This window comes from Somniosus microcephalus, chromosome 3 (genome assembly GCF_052327205.1).
Source record: "Somniosus microcephalus isolate GS21.2 chromosome 3, FLI_Smic_1.0, whole genome shotgun sequence".
NCBI lineage: Eukaryota > Metazoa > Chordata > Chondrichthyes > Squaliformes > Somniosidae > Somniosus > Somniosus microcephalus.
The window spans coordinates 176,000,190-176,016,345 of NC_140989.1; positions in this window are offsets into that span (position 1 = coordinate 176,000,190).

The following is a 16,156-nucleotide window of genomic DNA, read 5'->3' on the forward strand; positions in this document are numbered from 1 at the left end:
TTAAAATGTCATGAACAGGTACAGAAAATAATCAAAAAGGCTAATGGAATGTTGGCCTCTATATCTGGAGGACTAGAATACAAGGGGGTAGAAGTTATGCTGCAGCTATACAAAGCCCTGGTTAGACCACACCTGGAATACTGTGAGCAGTTCTGGGCACCACACTGTAGGAAGGATATATTGGCCTTGGAGGGCGTGCAGTGTAGATTTACCAGAATGATACCTAGATGCCAAGGGCTAAATTATGAGGAGAGATTACACAAACTAGGATTGTATTTCCTGGACTTTAGGAGGTTAAGATTTGATCGAAGTTTTCAAGCTATTAAGGGGAACTGACAGGGTAGATAGAGAGAAACTATTTCCGCTGGTTGGGGATTCTAGGACTCGGGGGCATAGTCTAAAAATTAGAGCCAGACCTTTCAGGAGTGAAGTTAGGAAACACTTCTACACACAAAGGGTGGTAAAAGTTTGGAACTCTCTTCCACAAATGGCAATTGATGCTAGATCAATTGTTAATTTTAAATCTGAGATTGATAGATTATTGTTAACCAATGGTATTAAGGGATATGGGGCAAAGGAATTTGGAGTTAGGTCACAGATCAGCCATGATCTCATTGAATGGCAGAATAGGCTCGAGGGGCTAAATGGCCACTCCTGTTCCTATATTCCATCCTCCTCCAATGCCTCTCCTCCATTGTCCAGCTCGATGGACTGCCCTCGCCTGGTTCCATTCTTACCCATCTAGTCATAACCAGAGAATCTCCTCTATTGACCCCTCCATTGCCTCTTTTTCTCCAACATCCAGTCCTGGATAATTCACAATTTCCACCAGTTAAACATTGCAAAAATCAACGCTATCATCTTCAGCCCCTGCCGCAAACTCCGCACCCTCGCCACCGATTCTATTCCCCACCCTGGCCATATCTCCAGCTGAATCAGACTGTTCGCAACCTTAGCTGAGCTTCCGACCCCACATCCGCTCCATCACCAAGACCGCCTACTTCCATCTCCGTAACATCACCCGACTCTATTTCTGCCTCAGTCCATCTGCTGCAGAAACTCTGATTCATGTCTTTGTCATCACCAGACTCGACTATTCCAATCCTCTCCTGGCCGGCCTCCCATCTTGCACCCTCGATAAACTTCCAAAATGCCGCTGCCCGTATCATAACTCGCACCAAGTCCCGTTCTCCCATCACCCCTGTCCTTGTTGATTGATATTAGCTCCTGGTCGTCCAACGCCTCGATTTTAAAATTCTCATCCTCATGTTGAAATCCATTTATGGCCTCGCCCCTCCCCATCTCTGTGACATCCTCCAGCCCTACAACCCTCCGCGATCTTTGTTCCTCCGACTCTGACCTCTTGTTCATCTCCCCTCCCTTCACCTCACCATTGGCGGCCGTGCCTTCAGCAATCTAGGCTCTAAACTCTGGGATTCCCTCCCTAATTCCTGTCTCTGCACCTCTCTGTCCTCCTTTAAGACCCTCCTTAAAACCTACCTATCGCTCAGGTTTTGGTCACACCTCCTAATGTCTCCTGCTTTGGCTCGGCATCTATTTTTTTGCCTGATTCCTCTCATGTGAATTGCCTTGGGACATTTTTCTACATTAAACGTTTCTATAAATGCGACTTGTTGTTTAAGAGGGCCTCAGTAGTTTGATTTAACCCATACAGATCTGAGATCATTTTTTACTTGAAATTCCATTTTTCAGCCCTTTCTTGCTTCCCCCCTTCCCCAGAGGCACAGGGGGTTAAATTGGTTAGCCCCCGAAAACAGGAGCGGGGATCGCGATGCGCTATTAATCCGCGCCCGTTCAATGGAATGCCTAATTTGTGCTGCCTGCTTATTATCAGGATTTCTGTCTGCAGCTAGTGCTAACCACACTGTTCATCAGCTGCACGCATCAGCAGGGGTCCCAATGTGGTTACTTCCTAGCAATACTTAAAGCTAGCCTGCACCTCTTAAAGGGAAGAGGCATTGTGGCTGCTGGAGGTGCTGAGATCATTGGGAATAATGTGCTGTGCAACACTCAACAGTGACTGACCATCAGAGAGAGCGGGCACCAAGGTTTTCGGACACTGCACTGGAGGTCTTGGTGGAAAAGGTGGAATGGAGGAGAGATGTCCTGTACCCTCAGGGGGGCCGGAGGCCTTCCAGACACTTGCTCAGAAGGCAGTGGTAGAGATAGCGGGGGAGCTCAATGCCAGGAGCATAGCTCCAAGAACATGGATGCAGTGCAGGAGGAAGTTCAATAACCTCACACGAGTGGTCAAGGTCAGTGAATGCATCTTCAAATGCCATATCCCACCAACTGCACCACCAGCCTCGCACACTGCTCAATGCCCCACACCCCCATCACTCACCTACCAACAATCTCTATCAATCAGGACTCGTACCTAACATTCATAACTTCACCTCGCCCTCACACACGTAGCACTGCCGCAAGCCTCACACCATCTCACACCTTGCACACACTGCCAGCTATTCAACCATGACAGCCACATCACCCACACAGATTGCACCACACTCACTGACACACATCCCTCTCTGTTGCAGGAGAAGGTGGCGCACAACCGGATGCAGCAGGGGCTAACCGGAGGGGGAGAGGTGCGCCTGCATGTCCTAACCCCCATGGAGGAGATGGTGCTGGCCATTATGGGAAGGGCCATTGCTGAGGCTGTGGCCAACAGCGGGGCTCAAGCCATTGAAGATGACAGTATCCTTATACCTAATCCCCCCTCTCTTATCCCACTTCTCCCTCATCCCACAATCTCTTCTGACAGAGAAGTTGCTGACGGTGTAAGCACGCACTTTTAACTTTCTCCCCTCACCACCATCCTACCCTTCTCCTTTCTCATACCCAAGAACTGCAACCTGCCCAGGCAGTGGAAGAGTGAAAGAAGACGGTGAAGATGAAGACACACCATCACTCGATTTCACACTCACCAGCTCAGATACTGACACTGCGCAAAATTTACAGGATAGCATGGAGGCGGGTCTGCACGTGGTGAGACACCGGGCACAAGTGCGTGCAGCCAGGGCAGGGGGAAAGGATAGCCCAGGTGCCAGCTCGCCGGAGTGCGAGGTCACACACTGGTTCTGCTGCAGAGGAGTCCGATGATGACTTCGATGGGCCAGTCTACAGGAGAAGGCTGATGGTGCACTAGAGACGCTGTCAGAAAGCCTAAGCTCAATGTCAAGGAGCCTGGAGGCGTCCAGCACCAACCTGGCACAGGGCTTTGCATAGAACTTGAAGCCCATCCTTTCCAGCATGGGAGGGGTGGGCAGATCCATTAGAGCACTTGTGGACCCAACCATCATGCAGCATCTGATGGCCGTTGTCTCAGCTTCCATTGCAGCACAAGCAGCAGCCACACAACGTCCGAGTGCTGCAGTGGAAGCTCAGACTGATGTCATCATGGCTCTGGATACAAGTGTGCAAAGAGGCTTCCAGGGTATCATCGCACTCCAGCAATCTGTTCTCCAACAGATCAGCTCCCTAAAGACCCTCGGTGGATATGGCCTCCTGCTAAGAGCCCTGTTCCCCCTCCTCCTTCTTCCAGCAGCTTGTCCTGCTCTGTGTGGCCTCTGCTCATTCTCCCAGCTATGCTTAATGCCAAGACGAAGGCCTACTGGTCCGCCCATGTCTGGGAGCAACAGGTCTGTGCACAAGCCTTTAAGTCACCAATAAAGTACGTCAGCACCTGCCGGAACCCTAGCTGTAGACTGCTGAAACTTTAACCAACTATGGAAAGCACGCAAAACTCATAGGGGGAAAAATTGAGTCGCGCCTGCTTGGGGGCGCTAACTTCGCCGGGACCCCCGTGCCCGAAATTCACCGGTAGTGCCCCAAGAGGGAGGCGGGGCACTACAGGAAGTGCCCTGCCTCCCTCTTAGGGCGCTGCGAGTGAATATCGCGCACTACAGCGCTGCGGCACGTCGCGCCGCGGTATTGCAGGCCTTCCTCCCCTTTTTAAAGGGATGGGGCCGAGCACAGCGCGACCCGGGGCCCAGCTGGGCCACCGAGGATCAGAGTGCCGGCAAAAGAGCCCGGCACTCAAGAGAAGTGCCGGGCTCAGGGAGCGCAGCCGGCACTCCACAGTGGGGGGGGGGGGGGTAGGGGCGGGGGCTGCACAGAAGGCCGGGGACGGCAAAACGGGCAGGTGCTGGTAGGCGGCCAGCAACAGAAATGGCCGCCCGGCACCTTACCTTTAATTTGCGCCGCCCCGCCCGCAGGTAGACCCCCCTGACCCTGTTGGACATAGCGTCCGATGGTAAGTCAGGGGGCGCTACCGAAGATCGCAGCCGGGACGCGAGCGGGGCACTGCGCACAGCGATGAGGTCATTGCCAGTAGCGCAGCGCGGCGCTAACTGTTACCCCCGTCGCTAACCTCCCGCTTAATTTTGCGGGAGGCGTTAGCGGCGCCGCACCCAGGCGCTAGTTGCTTTGCGCCCTGTTAGCGCCTTCTTAGGGCGCTAATGGGAGGCGCAAATCAAGCAAATTTTCCCCCCCATAGAATTGCAGCAACAGCCAGAAGAAATAAACCAGCAACTAACCTGTAAGTAGTTGATGATCCCTTTAAATAGCGCTGGTGGGGGTGTCATTCCGGCTGCTGAATGAGTGCTCAGCTGTGCAAAGTTAAGAGGGGGCGGAGGCTGGAGCGTGGAGCTCCAAAATGGCAGCACTGGTGTCGTCACGATCTGCCTGCTCTGCATACTTCCAGCGGATGTTAGGTGCTGTACCAAAATGGCGTCCGGCGCACTTCACGTCAGAATTGTGCGTGCGCACCATGGACGCCATTTCAGAGCTTTAAGGGGCCTCGTAACGCCCAAATAACGGCTGCTGCCGAGCCCAATTTTGCCGCCACAGGCTCTTGCACCAGTGCACCATCTTAAGTGGTCATTCTTCACGTGCGAGCCCAGACAGTAAGATACATCGTGCTATTTGACGTGGAGGGCATCACACCAAAACCACTCCTGTCCTCACCTGACTACCATGCACGCTCTACTTGGCGCCAGAGTTTGCCGAGGCGGAAACAGCCTGATTATCCCCCCTCCCGCACACCAAGGATCCTGAGGTAAATTGTTGAGGCCCTGCTGACAACAGCGAACTCATGAACCTGTAGGGCCTGTATGGCTCAGTTACTCAATGGGCAAAGGTAACTTCAGTATTGACGCACTAGGGCGGGGAGTGGGATATTGTATCCGGGCAGAAGTGGTGATTTTAGTCTGCTTTCATCATCAAAGTGTTGGTAACAGGTGGCAGTAGGTGCAATTAGCCGCGGTCTCTATGGCAACCGTGGCAGTGGGCGGGGGATTACCTCACCACTGTGGGGAATCCAATTTTCATTTCGATCAGCATCTTATAAATAGCTGGGGAGTCGAATGTGCAGACAACATGCGAACGGATTCAACACATCACAATAAGCAGAGTCGAAGCAAGTCCCTAAATCAAAACACAAACAGTAGCAAATCGCGTTTACAACTTTGCGAGGAGTGAGGAAACAAAATGGCCCAGAAATTTGGGTCTCCACGGGTGAGTACGCACGGGGTACTCACCCGTAAGCCCAATGGAAGTGCTGGTTTCCTGCATGCACTGCGCATGTGCGGGAAACCGGCACTTCCGTTCCCCTGAAAGAAGGAGTTCAGAGGTCGAACGCGTGCGCGGGAGAGGCTGCGTGTGCGCATCAAACTTAGGTTTTTTTTGCAGGTTTTCCCGGGAGGGTAAGCCTGCAGAAGTTAGACATGTAAAAAGCAGTCGCAATGCCTACTTTTTACAAGGTAAGTGGTGAATTAATTAAAATTAAAACATTTTTTCCACAGGTTTATTATTTTTAAATACTTTAAAGACAGGTAAGCTTATTTTTAGCCCCATTAGAAAATAAAATTATTTTTTTCAAAAATTTTAATTATTGTTTAAATTAGTTATTTCATGTAATTTATAGTTTATTTTAAAAATGTGATTTAAAAAAAATGTATTTGAAGATTTAGTGATGTTTTGGGGCTTATAGTATTTATAAGTTTGACAGCCCTTCCTGTCAAACTTATGAATGAAGCATTCCCTGCTCCGATTGGCTCTCTATGGCCCATGTGATCCCAGGGGACGCATCGAACTAACTGCGCCCCTGGGATACGCAAGCACTGCGCGCCGGCAGCTGGAGCAGGCCCCGGATCAGAATCTCACGCGGGCCCACAGCACAACGGCCGGCGCGCAAGGTAAGTGCAGGTCGGGGGCTTGCACCCGCGGGAAACCCCTGACCCGAATTTCTGGGCCAATGACTTGTGCTGCTCATCTCTGCCAACACAGCCTGACCCAAAACAACAAAGAACGCTGATCATTGTCAAGTAATTCTAGGGTTACTAATGTCATGCATTTGTTTGAATAAAAACTGCACTAAAATTATGCTCGAGCATTCACCAATGGTTAAATAAAGGTATCTAACTTCTTGTCAGGAAGGTCGAGAGAGTCCCGTTACAAGAGGTACCTGGAATCCGGTGCCATATCGCTTGTAGCCTATTCTAGTCATCACCAAGACTGCCTACTTCCACCTCCGTAATATCACCCCTGCCTCAGCTCATCTGCTGTGGAAACCCTCTTCCATGCTTTTGTTATCTCCAGACTTGACTATTCCAATGCTCCCCTGGCCGCCTCCCATCCTGCACCCTCCATAAGCTTAAGCTCCACCGCCTTTTGGGGGAGAGAATTCCAGATTTCTACCACCTTTTGTGTGAAAGAGCGCTTCCTGATTTCCCTCCTAAATGGCCGAGCTCTAATTTAAGATTATGTCCCCTTGTTCTTGATTTCCCCATCAGAGGAAATACTTTCTCTGTATCTACCCTATCAAATCCTTTTGCCATTTAAACCACGTTTAAGCAACCCGTTTTCATAATTTAACCCTTTTAGTCTCGGGTATCGTTCTGATGAATCCGCATTACACCCCCTTCAAGCCGATATATCCTTCTGGAGGTGCGGTGCCCAAAACTGAACTCAGTGCTCCAGATAGAGTCTAACCAGAGCTCCGTACAACTGAAGCATCGCTTCCTCCCCTTTGTATTCCAGCCCCCTGGAGATAAAGGCCAACATTTCATTCGCTTTTTTGATTGTTTTTTGTACCTGCCCACTCACGTAATCTCTCTACATCGCTTTGGAACTTTCTGCTCCCATCTGCACAACTTACTGTCTCCTAATTTAGTGTCATCTGCAAACGTGGAATTACAACTTTCTATTCCTTCATTCAGGTCATTAATAAAAAAGAGAGAAAAATTAAAGGGAAGTCATGTTGAACAATCCTGTGTGTCTCATTTTTGCCAATAACCTTTTGTGTGGAACCATATCAATTACCTTCGAGAAGCCCATATAGACATCTATAGACACTACTTTGCCTACCTTATTAATGACCTCCTCAAAAAATTCACTGAAATTAGCTAGACATGACTTCCCTTTAACGAAGCTATGCTGGCTCTCTCTGACCAGCTCAAGTAATGGGGCTGAGATACAGATCAGCCATGATCGGATTGAATGGCCTCCTCCTGTTCCTATATACACAGCTTAAATAGTAAATGGTAATGGTCTCCTTATTTAAGAAAGGATATACTTCCATTGGAGGCAGTTCAGAGACGATTCACTAGGTTAATTCCAGAGATGAGGGGATTGACTTATGAAAAAACATTGAGCAGGCTGGGCCTATACTCATTGGAATTTAGAAGAATGAGGTGATCTTATCGAAACATAAAAGATACTGAGGGGGCTCAACAAGGTAGATAGAGAGAGGATGTTTCCCCTCATGGGGAAATCTAGAACTCGGGGGCATAGTTTCAGAATAAAGGGTCACCCTTTTAGAACTAAGATGAGGAGGAATTTCTTCTCTCGAGAGGGTCATAAATCTGTGGAATTCTCTGCCGTAGAGCGCTGTGGAAGCTGGGTCATTAAATACATTTAAGGTGGAGATAGACAGATTTTTGCAAGATAAGGGAGTGAAGGGTTATGGGGAGCGGGTGGGGAAGTGGCTTTGAGCCCAAGATCAGCCATGATCTTATTGAATGGCAGAGCAGGCTCGAGGGGCCAAGTGGCCTATTCCTGCTCCTATTTCTTATGTTCTTATGAACGCTGTGACCCATCTTGAATTTCTCTCCTCTTCAAGAATTCCTTTGGGGGGTTTAGAATCGAGATTGCACCCCCCTCCTTCAGTAGCCACTTCCCTTTATCTTTTGAGCATCTCATCTCATTAATGTGTCTCTAGGGTCGAGGATAGAAGGCAGTTACCCGCCCACTGTTCCATATCTTCTAGTGAAGGAATGCAATGGAAGTAAAGAAACAGCTTGGCAAGGCCCAGAGACTAAAACCATTGAAAAGGGTGTCAGGAGTAAAGAATTTCAGCAACAGTCCCTGAATGCAGTAAACTTATTTTGAACATTAAAGTTCAAACATGATTCTTCTGGGTCTGTTCTTTTTTAAGGCATTAACCTCTGAAGTGACACTCCAGATTCCTGTGTGTTTGGGAACGGTCTTATTTAGAACAAAACCACTGCAAGGAAATTCAGGCCTTAACTTAAGCTGATCCAAAAATCTGTTCACCCATCACCCCTGTGCTCGCTGGCCTACATTGGCTCATGGTGCGGCAATGGCTTGATTTTAAAATTCTTATCTTTGTATTCAAATCCCTCCATGGCCTCACCCCTCTCTATCTCTGTAACCTGCTCCAGCCCTACAATCCCACCCCCCCCCCCCGAGATCTCTGCGTTCCTCCAATTCTGGCTACTTGCGCATCCCCGATTTCCATCGCACCATCATGAGTGGCCGTGCCTTCAACTGCCTCGGCCCTAAGCTCTGGAATTCCCGGGATTCTTAAGGAAAAGGGGGAGCGCTATAGAACAATTCACGATGGCACTCAGGAATTCTCCCGACTTTCCCCTATGCCTTGTCCGCACCTGGAGAGTTTCCAATATAAACAGGCCACTACTTCTACATAGAATTACATCGGGGGAGAAGTTCAATATCGCCCCATTCGGGGCGGTAATTTTTGAAAGCTGGGAAAGTTAGTGCCAGTCGCTAATGATTCCCAGCTTTTTGTAAATTCGGTGTTTGCGTTCCAGGAAGGGGAGTGATAAATCAAGCGCTCCACTTCCTTCCTGGAGCGTTAACGGACGCAGGCGGGCGGTTGTGGTGCAGCGCTGCACAGTGTCCCGTGCAGCGCGGCTGCAATCCGAGACTCCTTCCCACCATCCCTTAAAGGGAAGGGCCATCGCTGCAGGCGCTGCATTGGGACCAGTTAGCTGGTCCCCGATGGCAGCCGCCATCCAGCTCGATCAGCCCCATGCACTGCAGCAAAGTGCCGGGCTGATCGATCGCGGCCCAGGAGCAATCAAAAAAAATCACTTGAAGCAAGGTTCAAATTTTTCTCCTACCCGCGCCAACATCCCCTTTGATTTGTGCCCCCGAAGCTCCTGGCCTCCCGAACAACGCCTCCTGCAGCCGTCGGTGTTTTCACCCAGCGATGCTGCAGGGGGCAGAACCTAAGTTTGGATCCAGGCCGCTACCGGGACGATGCACACGGCGATGACACCACGATCGCCGGGTGAGGGGTCTTGGCGCAGAGTGTTACCACTGCCACAAACCTCCCGGCCAATTTAGCGGGATTCGTTCATCTCGCCGCGCCCGGCCGCTAAGTTGTTAGCGCCACGTTATCACCTCCCCCCCCTCCGGAGGTGATAACGAGAGGCGCTAAGGTACCGAATTTCTCCCCCATAGAATTTACAGCACAGAAACAGGCCATTCGGCCCAACCGGTCTATGCCGGGCCACACGAGCCTCCTCCCACCTTACTTCATCTCACCTTATCACCATATCCTTCTATTCCTTTCTCCCTCATGTACTTATTGAGCTTCTTGTTAAATTCATCTATGGTATTCGCCTCAACCACTCCACGTAGTAGTGAGTTCCACATTCTCAACACTTCTGCGGAGCTTAAAAAGTTAACTTAAAATCTTTTAAAAAGGGCGTTTTTATAAATCCAAACACAAATATAACATATAAAGACAGTGCAGGATTATGTTCCAGTGTGTGGTATTCAGTGCTCTGAGTGATAACTTTGATGGTTAGAACCCGGATCTGGTTTTTTTTCCCCCAGTGTGAGTACATAACGCTCCTGCACAAAGAACTGAGTCAGACGATCAGATCTTGGCAGCAGTGTGAGTGGAGCAGCCATGTCCTGTTGAACCAGGATGTAAACACACACTTCTTTCAGGATATGGAGATGCAGCTTTCCCCAGCGTGCGACGTGAGGTGAGGCAAAGTTAAATCTGTTCAGGTGCACAAACTTTGGGAATATTGTAGGTCATTTATTTGTTTAAGTACTTGTGAACCAAAAGGCGAAAGGTGAATTTTTTGGGGGGGAGGAAATAACAAAACCTTGTTGAACATCAACTTAAGATAAACTCTCAGGTACAAAATAATTTTCTGTCCAACGCAATTTCCTAATATCGTAAAAAAAACGATAATTTTGATCTACTGGGACCGATCACAACACATGCCCGCCCACATTGAAGCATCAATACCTTCCTTGTGGAAAAGGGGAGTTGCGATACAATGTGTGAAACATCCTTTCACTATCCATGCAGAGATTTAGACCCTGTATCTGGAAATCTGATAGGGACAGCTAAGCACAGACATCAAATATCTTTGAAACCCGCTAGCACCATCTAGCAGCAGACGGAAGAATTTCAGCACAGCTGGAATTGTTAAAACTCTCACTGCAAACCAAATGCCAACAACCTGCATTTATATAGTCTTTAACGTAGCAAAACATCCCAAGGCGCGTCACAGGAGTGTTATCAAACAAAATTTGACACCGAGCCACTAAAGGAGATATTAGGACAGATGACCAAAAGCTTGGTCAAAGAGGTAGGTTTTAAGGAACATCTTAAAAGGAGGAAAGAGAGGTAGGGAGGCGGAGAGGTTTAGGCAGGGAATTCCAGAGCTTAGGGCCTCGGCAACAGAAGGCACGGCCACCAATGGTGGAGCGACTATAATCAGGGATGCTCAAGAGGCTGGAATTAGAGGATCGCAGATATCTCGGAGGGTCATCCTAACCCAGCATCTTAACATGTTCCCCCAATTTCCATACAATAGCAAAATACTGCGGATGCTGGAAATCTGGAATAACAACAGAGAATGCTGGAAATACTCAGCAGGCCAGGCAGTATCCGTGGAGAGAGAAACAGAGTTAACCTTTCAGACCTTAAACATTAACTCTTTTACCCCCAATTTCTAGAATGATTTATCAACCAGTAATGCTTATCTTCTCTCCCTGTAACACACATTTCACTTTCCCTCCCAAACCTGTGACTTCTACCACCTAGGGCAGCAGGCGCATGGGAACACCACCACCTCCAAGTTCCCCTCCAAGTCACACACCATCCCGACATGGATATATATCGCCGATCCTTCATCGTCGCTGGGTCAAAATCCTGGAACTCCCTCCTTAACAGCACTGTGGGAGTACCTTCACCACACGGAGTGCAGCGGTTCAAGGCGGCGGCTCACTGTAGTAAAGGCCAGCCTTGCCCGCGACACCCACATCCCGACAATGGATTTTTAAAAATTCTAAAAAGGGTCAATTTAATGACAGGGTCTGAACCAACTCCGACACTTCTGAGTATTCAGAGGAGGGAACATCTGTTCAATTTTAGCAAAACGTTACAGCATTCTCCCTCCACTTAAAATCGTTTTTCCTTATACAAACTTGAGGGCAGAAGTTCCCAAACATTTTTATTACTTCTGGCCACTTTGAATGTGCATCCACCTGGCCACTTTGAATGTGCATCCACCGCAATTAAAAACATCGAGTCCATGAAGGGACCAGCAAAATCAATGTGCACCCTTTGCCATGGAGATGAGGGCCACTCCCATGGATGCAGAGGAGCTTGTGGTGGGGCGTTTTGGACCTTCTGGTATCCTGCACAGCTCTTGGTCATCTCTTCGATTTCTCTATCGATTCCCGGTCACCACAAACGCTCTGGCTAAGCTCTTCATTTTTACCCCACCCAGATGACCCTCATGAAGCTCATTGAGCACTCTATCCGTCAACTTAGGTGGAATTACTACTCTGGATCCACACATCAAGGTTCCTCTGCACACTGACAGCTGTTCTCTTTTCAGCGAGAATGCTGGCAGCAGTGGTTCGCCATGTGCTGGCCATCCCTTCACCGTTAAATCATAGACCCGTGATAGTGTCGGGTCATTCCGTGTTTCCTTTTCTATGTTTGCATTCGTCACAGGAAGACATTCGACTATGGTCGAGTGAAATAACTCCATTGAATCCACTGCAAGGTCGTCTTCTTCCACCGTCGGCAACGGTAGACGTGACAATCCATCAGCATTTCCATGCTGTTTAGTTCCTTTGTACTCGATGTCATATTGGTGTGCCCCTAGGAAAAGGGACCATCTCTGCAGCCGTTGTGCTGTCATTATCGGTACGCCCTTCTGAGGGTTGAAAATGGAGACAAGAGGTTGATGATCGGTTAGTAGAGTAAATTTTTGACCGTGCAGATAGTGATTGAACTTCTTCCCCCCCCCCCACACTAGGCTGAGGGCCTCTCTGTCAATCTGGGCGTAGTTACGCTCGGCAGAAGTTAACGAGCGTGACGCAAAAGCTATCGGCCTCTCCGAACCATCAAGGAATTTATGTGACAGTACCGCCCCAATGCCGTAGGGAGACGCATCACACACCAGCCTGATTGGCAGTGCTGGGTTGTAGTGAGCCAATACTTTCTTTGAAGTGATTAAGTCCTTACTCTTCTGAAAAGCACGCTTACAATCATCGCTCCATTTCCATGCTACCCCCATTCGTAGCAGGGCGTTCAGTGGGTGCAGAATTGTCGACAAATTCGGCAAAAACTTTTGATAGTAATTCACCAACCCGAGGAATGACCTCAGCTGCGACACATTTTCAGGCGCTGGGGCCTTAACAACCGCTTCAATTTTGTCAGGGGACTTATATAACCCCTCTTCATCAATCACGTGGCCACAATACGATATCTGTTTCTTAAAAAATTCGCACTTGAGGCAGTTGGCTCGCAGCCCATGTTCCCGTAGTCTAGTGAGCACCTGTTCTAGGTTGTTAAGGTGTTCACTGTCATCTTCACCTGTTACAAGGATGTCGTCCAAGTAACACTGAGTCCCCGGAATCCCTTGCAGGACTTGTTCCATCGCTTTTTGCCATATCGCCGGAGCCGATGCTACTCCGAATACCAATCGATGATACTGGTAAAGACCTTTGTGAGTGTTTATCGTGAGATACTTCCTAGAGGACTCTTCAACCTCCATCTGCAAATATGCTTGTGCTAGGTCAATTTTTGTAAAACGCTTCCCTCCAGACAGCGAGGCGAAGATGTCTTCTATCCTTGGAAGAGGATATTGTACTGTGCGAAGGACAGGGTTCACCGTCACCTTGAAATCCCCACAGATGCGAATCTTCCTAGGCTCTCCGGACTTATTGGTTAACGTTTTCTTCATGACAGGAACGATGGGTGTCGCCCACTCGCTCCAGTCGACCTTAGACAACACGCCCGCCTTCTCCAGATTCTCCAGCTCTGCCTCGACGGCTGGCCGAATTGCATATGGTACCGGTCTCGCTTTGAAAAACTTGGGAACTGCCTTCTCTTCTATTTTTATCGAGGCGGTTACGCCTTTAAGAGTGCCCAGTTCTTGTTGAAATACCTCTTTGGCGTTAGCTAAGATTGTTGACAATCGTCCAGGAGTGACGTCTTCATCTTTTTTACCGTCCACCGTCATTGCATGAATGGAATGCCAATCTAAGTTTATCTTCCTGATCCATTCCCGTCCCAATGACGGTGGTCCACCATTTGGCAGTATGTAGAGATACAATTTCCGTATTTTCTTGCCATTGTATTCGACAGGCACCCTTATTTTTCCTCTGGGGTATACTTTTTGCCCCGTATACGTCGTCAAGACGATGGATGTCTCTCTCAAGGGTATGTGTGAAAATAGCCGCTCGTAGTCTCGTCGATTCATGACGGTTAGCGCTGATCCTGTATCCAATTCCATTTTAACTTGGGACCCTGCTATCGTGAGTGACCCAAATGGTTCGGTGATCCTCTTTTGCGATTACATTGTGAAGTTTGAGACAGCTTAGTCTTCTGTTTCCGGATTCACTATCGCTCATCTGGTCTTCAGAACTACTGTCCATCATCTTTTGTACTTTCTTGTACGGTTCCTTAGTAGCCTTTTTGTTGTCGCTGGTCTTCGTCCCAGACCTACAAACTCGTGCAATGTGTCCAATCTTTCCGCATTGTCTGCATATTTTGTCTTTGGACCAGCAGTCCTTCTGGTCATGGTTAGTTCTGCCGCAGCGATAACATTTTGCAAATCCCCGTGTCATTTCGTGGATGCCGTATTCCTGTGGTTTTTGTTGAATTTCTGCAGCTCCCCTGGCTGCTGCTTCATACGATATTGCCACGCTGAAAGCCTTATCTAGCGTCAGCTCTTTTTCTGCGAGTAACTTCTTCTGTGTTCCTTCACTCAGGAGTCCACAAACAAATTTGTCCCATAGGGTATCTGCCAGTCCTGCTCCGAACCGGCAGTGCTTTGATAGCTTGCGTAGTTCCGAAGATACTCAGCATTGCTCTCATCTTTGTGCTGAGTTCTCCTGTGGAATTTAAATCTTTCTGCTATCAACAGCGGTGCAGGATTTAGGTGTTCCTGTAGAACAGCAACAATTTCGTTAAAACTCTTCGCCTTCGGTTTGGCTGGAGTAATCAGGTCCCGCAATAGGCCGTACGTTCTAGCACCCATTACATTTTACAATACCGATGCCTTTTTCCCCTCCGCTATATCGTTTGCCTCGAAATATTCCTCGACTCTTTCCACATACGTGGTCCAGTCCTCTAATGTATTATCAAAAGCAGTGATACAGCCAGTCTTCGGCATCTTGCAAATCTAAAATGGCGCCTCCCGCGCTTTTCCTTCTTCCCCGCTGTTGTTAGCGCTGCTTTCCACGGTTTCCTGCGCGTTAAATATTAATTCGTTTTCTTTTATTATCTTCCCGTCGTGGAGCGGACCCTCAGGGACACTTCCCTCCCTCTTCTGAGGTCCGAACGCTGCCCAGCTTCGAAACACCGGCCGCGCCCTGTATGCTCCACCCTCTCTCCTTGCTTCCCGACTTGCTGCCCGGCCCCGTTGCAGCCCAGGAAGGATCAGAGCACCACCTGCCACCAGCCCGATTAGCTGGGAAACCACGGACCGAGGAACCCAGCCTGGCTCTGGACAGTCTCTCCTGCAAGTTTTGAAATCGATGATTGACGGTCGACGCCCGTTTCTCGAGTTTCAATGGCCTATTTTTTTTTTCTTTCTTCTGGCTCCGACCTTCAACACGTCGTCGGAGCTGCTGCTGAGTCGCAGGTAAGTTAGTTTCTAACTCGTCGCCAGTGTTAGTCCGTGTCTCAATCATTCACGGACTTACCAGGAGAGAAACAAACAGAACTTTACGGGTGAAAGGCATAAACGAATCTAACAAAACAGAGGCTCTCTAGCGCCTTTTATACAGGGGTGGTCACTGCGGGTACTGCAGTCTGAGACCAGTTATTCTCTTAAAGGTACATACACAACAGGGCGTCACTGGCAAGGCCAGCATTTATTGCCCACACCCTCATTGCCCTTGAGAAGGTGGTAGTGAGCCGCCTTCTTGAACCACTGCAGTCCGTGTGGTGAAGGGTCTCCCACAGTGCTGTTTAGGGGGAAACTCCAGGATTTTGACCGAGAAGCAGTCCTGATAGGCCCATGGTCCTTCGGCGAAAGCATGACACCCCGTCCTCTGACCGAGACCAGCTCGGCACCCCATTTAGGAGTGCAGCTCCCTGGTGCAAACAGTGAAGTAAGGAGGGTGGCAGTCTGACTCCTGAAACCGGCTGACGTTTACATGCAAACATTAATGAGCCGAATGTGAACATCAACAGCTTTCACACAGGGTGGTTATTTTATTTTAAAAGTCAGTAAATTTGTATTGGGTTCAATACTTGAATATGCTGTTAAGGTGTGTGGGGCAGATGGGAAGACTTCAGGTGCCGTGCCCACTGATGGGCAGATTTCTCCAGCAGCAGTATTTGGTCTCGGTGCTGGCAGCACAGCTGAAAGATGCC